We start from the raw sequence: 5,082 nt of genomic DNA, 5'->3' as shown, positions 1-5,082 counted from the left end.
CTTTCTTCTGTTTTCATATTATTTTCCTTGTTTTCTTCCTTTCTTTTGCTTCTTTTTTTAACCGCTTTCTTCTGTTTTCATATTATTTTCCTTGTTTTCTTCCTTTCTTTTGCTTCTTAGTTTAACCGCTTTCTTCTGTTTTCATATTATTTTCCTTGTTTTCTTCCTTTCTTTTGCTTCTTTTTTTAACCGCTTTCTTCTGTTTTCATATTATTTTCCTTGTTTTTTCCTTTCTTTTGCTTCTTCGTTTAACCGCTTTCTTCTGTTTTCATATTATTTTCCTTCCTTTCTCCTTTGCACGAGAATAGTCTGCCTTCCTTTCTTGCATCCGTCTATCATTTTATCTTCTTTTTCATACATTTTTTTTCGCTCGTGTTCTCTTTGTTTTCAGTGTTATAAAAAAAATAGTCAAGAACGCGCTCTCATTTCTGTTCGTTTACGCTCCTTGAAATGATTAGATAATAATTTTGTTCGTCTTATATTGGTCTATTACGCTATCTTGTGTTTTCGCATTATGTTATTCGCTAGTTCAGTTTCTTTGCTTATTTAGTGTTAATCTCCCACGCATTTTCACTTTTGCCTTACGTTACTTTTGAGTCACAGGAGAGTATTTTATTTGTCCTCTGTTTGTCTTCCTTTTACCCTCTTTTGGGAGCATGGAGAGCATTTTCTGTCTTCTATTTGTCTTCCTATTTACCCTCTTTTTCAGTTACAGGAGAGCATTTTATTCGTCCTCTGTTTGTCTTCCTTTTACCCTCTTTTGGGAGCATGGAGAGCATTTTCTGTCTTCTATTTGTCTTCCTATTTACCCTCTTTTTCAGTCACAGGAGAGCATTCGTCCTCTGTTTGACTTCCTTTTACCCTCTTTTGGGAGCATGTAGAGCATTTTCTGTCTTCTATTTGTCTTCCTATTTACCCTCTTTATCAGTCACAGGAGAGCATTTTATTCGTCCTCTGTTTGTCTTCCTTTTACCCTCTTCTGGGAGCATGGAGAGCATTTTCTGTCTTCTATTTGTCTTCCTATTTACCCTCTTTTTCAGTCACAGGAGAGCATTTTATTTGTCCTCTGTTTGTCTTCCTTTTACCCTCTTTTGGGAGCATGTAGAGCATTTTCTGTCTTCTATTTGTCTTCCTATTTACCCTCTTTTTCAGTCACACGAGAGCATTTTATTTGTTCTCTGTTTGTCTTCCTTTTACCCTCTTTTGGGAGCATGGAGAGCATTTTGTCTTCTATTTGTCTTCCCATTTATCCTCTTTATCAGTCACAGGAGAGCATTTTATTTGTCCTCTGTTTGTCTTCCTTTTACCCTCTTTTGGGAGCATGGAGAGCATTTTGTCTTCTATTTGTCTTCCTATTTACCCTCTTTTTCAGTCACACGAGAGCATTTTATTTGCTCTCTGTTTGTCTTCCTTTTACCCTCTTTTGGGAGCATGGAGAGCATTTTCTGTCTTCTATTTGTCTTCCCATTTATCCTCTTTTTCAGTCACAGGAGAGCATTTTATTTGTCCTCTGTTTGTCTTCCTTTTACCCTCTTTTGGAAGCATGGAGAGCATTTTGTCTTCTATTTGTCTTCCCATTTATCCTCTTTTTCAGTCACAGGAGAGTATTTTATTTGTCCTCTGTTTGTCTTCCTTTTACCCTCTTTTGGGAGCATGGAGAGCATTTTCTGTCTTCTATTTGTCTTCCTATTTACCCTCTTTTTCAGTCACACGAGAGCATTTTATTTGTTCTCTATTTGTCTTCCTTTTACCCTCTTCTGGGAGCATGGAGAGCATTTTGTCTTCTATTTGTCTTCCCATTTATCCTCTTTTTCAGTCACAGGAGAGTATTTTATTTGTCCTCTGTTTGTCTTCCTTTTACCCTCTGTTGGGAGCATGGAGAGCATTTTGTCTTCTATTTGTCTTCCTATTTACCCTCTTTTTCGTCCACACCTTTTTTCTTCACCAGAGTGCTTCCTTTCCTTTATTTTGAATTACTAGAGCAATTTGTTTCTCTTATATTTGTCTTCCCTTTTACCCTCTTTTTCAAGCATATATTTTTCTTCACCAGTGTGCTTCCTTTCCTTTGTTTTGAATTACTAGAGCAATTTGTTTCTCTTATATTTGTCTTCCCCTTGACCCTCTTTTTCACGCATATATTTTTCTTCACTAAAGTTCATCCTCTCGTTTTTCGTCGTAAATATCAAACGTGTAATTATTTTCACCATAATTACACAGGTGGGGACGAGCAGCGGGTCTAATTATTCTGTGAGCCACAAGAAAATTAGCGGTGATTGGCAGGTGTTTTGTGAGTGCTGATATTTTTGTGCGTTCTGGGAAATAAAATGATGGGCACTTTACTCTCTCTCTCTCTCTCTCTCTCTCTCTCTCTCTCTCTCTCTCTCTCTCTCTCTCTCTCTCTCTCTCTCTCTCTCTCTCTCTCTCTCTCTCTCTCTCTCTCTCTCTCTCTCTCTCTCTATATATATATATATATATATATATATATTTTTTTTTCCCTCTGCTTTTAGTCGTAAATCTCACACGTCATTGTTTTGGTTTTCCTGCGTTGAATATTTTGTTTGTCTTATTTTTATATTCTTTGTCTATCACGTAATTTTCGTAAACCTTCACTCGTGTTTTTGGTGGCCGGTAAAGTCACAGTAAAAAAAGTCACAGAAAAAGTCACAATTTTGGCTAAGAAAGAAAAGTCACAATATTGGCTGGGAACGAAAGTCAGGTATTCAAGCAAAAATATTCGTGAGTCACAATTTATTTAAGTACCATAAACAATTAAAGCAATAAAACATGAAATATTTTAAATCAGTTATTAACTGGCAATATATAACCTGTACATATTTACAACATTATTTATATATGATGACATAACATCAATGTGAAAATCGCGTTTTGTTCAATATCTTAAGTAAAGTAAGGTAATCAAGCAAAAATATTTAATTAATTTATTTAAGTATAGATTGAAAATAACGTACATAATAACATGGTATTACATGTATATTCAGTATTTTAATGCTGCAGTCTCGTGGTCCTCCCGTCCAGCAACACACAAGTTGCAAAGGCATTCTTGTAGCTGCACACAGCGTCGACGAACTCTTCTTTGAGGGGAGTTGCCAACAGCATCCTGCTGGATAATGGTGCTCACTGTCGCTTCTTCACGTTGAAACCATTCAATGACACGCCAGACTGAAGGATGGTGGTGACCAATGAAGTTGAAGAATTTATTATTCCACACTTCTCATATGTTGTTGGTACGGGCATTGTTGTTCATGGTGGCGTCATGCATATTCCACAGGTGAGGGGCAAACATAGGTGGAATGTGACGCATTCTCAGAGGCATCAGGGCATCACTGGACATGGCAACTGGCTGCTGCATCAGTTGAAAGGAGCCACTAACGTAAAACAATCGCAGTACATGAGCAACTCCTCGGCTTCAGGTGGATCTTGCGAAATGACAGTTTTGAGGTAACCTTAGACCTCAATACTTTTTTTTTCTGTGACTTTTTTTCTAGTGACTTTTTTCCTATGAATTTTTTTTACCTGAATTTTTTTTTATTGTTTGGTTTTTATTTTCGGTTGTAGATATGCAACGATTAATTATGTATTGTTTTTGTTTCCTCGTGGTGTTTTATTCCTTTAACTAGTATACGATAATATTTTGTTTTTCTCATCTCTCTCTCTCTCTCTCTCTCTCTCTCTCTCTCTCTCTCTCTCTCTCTCTCTCTCTCTCTCTCTCTCTCTCTCTCTCTCTCTCTCTCTCTCTCTCTCTCTCTCTCTCTCTCTCTCTCTCTCTCTCTCGTTCTTGATGACGTCATTCCCAAAGGCATTGAACGTCTACTTTGTCTAAATGGAGTTTTTGTTGAGGCATCTTTCATAAACCTTTGTCCCTCCCTCTCCTCCTCCTCCTCCTCTTCCTCCACCATCTGTCCCTCCTCCTCCTTTTCTTCCATACTTCTTCTATTTCTTCTTCTTCTTTTTCTCTACTTCTTCTCTTCCTCTCTCTCCTCTCCTCCTCCTCCTCCTCTTCCTCCACCTCTCCCCTCCTCCTCCTTTCTTCTTCTTCTTCTATTTCTTCTTCATCTTCTTTTTCTTCTACTTCTTTTTCCTCCTTCTCCTCCTCCTCCTCCTCCTCCTCCTCTTCCTCCACCCTCTCCCCTCCTCCTCCTTTTTCTTCTACTTCTTCTATTTCTTCTTCTTCATCTTCTTTTTCTTCTACTTCTTTTTCCTCTTCTCCTCCTTCTCCTCCTCCTCCTCCTCCTCTTCCTCCACCCTCTCCCCTCCTCCTCCTTTTTCTTCTACTTCTTCTATTTCTTCTTCTTCATCTTCTTTTTCTTCTACTTCTTTTTCCTCTTCTCCTCCTTCTCCTCCTCCTCCTCCTCCTCCTTCTCTTGGACTTTTTTTTCCTCCACTTATTTCTCAAACTTTCTTTCACTATCAACCAAACACCTGTCTTCTATACCTCCCTCCTTCCCTCCCTCCCTTCCTTCAGATTATCTCCTCTCTCCATCCCTCCCTCCCTCCTCCCTCCAGCAAGCGCCAAGGGAGGGAAGAAAGTGAAAGGAGAGAATGGAACCCGGATCCAGTGAGCGTTGCCCTCCGCGCGTCACTTCTTATTCCAGGGTTGTGTTGTGGCATCGATGTCGGAGGGTTTCCCGTTTTGGGGTGATGTGGTAACTTGGTGTTGTGTGGCGCTGAATACGTAATAATAGGAAGGGTTATCTGTGTTGTTTGGTGTTGTTGTTGTTACTCTTTTTCTTCATCTTCTGGTTCTTGTTCTTGGTTTTCTTCTTCTCTTCCTTTACTTCTTGTTCCTGTTTGTCTTGTTCTTCCTGTTCTCGTTCTTGTTCTTTTGTGGTGTTGTTGTTACTCTTTTTCTTCATCTTCTGGTTCTTGTTCTTCGTTTCTTCTTCTCTCCTTTTAGTTCTTGTTCTTGTTTGTCTTGTTCTTCCTGTTCTCGTTCTTGTTCTTTGGTGTTGTTGTTGTTACTCTTTTTCTTCATCTTCAGGTTACTTGTTCTTGGTTTTCTTCTTCTCTTCCTTTTAGTTATTGTTCTTGTTTGTCTTGTTCTTCCTGTTCTCGTTCTTGTTC

Source organism: Eriocheir sinensis, chromosome 13, assembly GCF_024679095.1.
Source record: "Eriocheir sinensis breed Jianghai 21 chromosome 13, ASM2467909v1, whole genome shotgun sequence".
Lineage (NCBI taxonomy): Eukaryota > Metazoa > Arthropoda > Malacostraca > Decapoda > Varunidae > Eriocheir > Eriocheir sinensis.
This window is presented reverse-complemented; position numbering follows the sequence as displayed.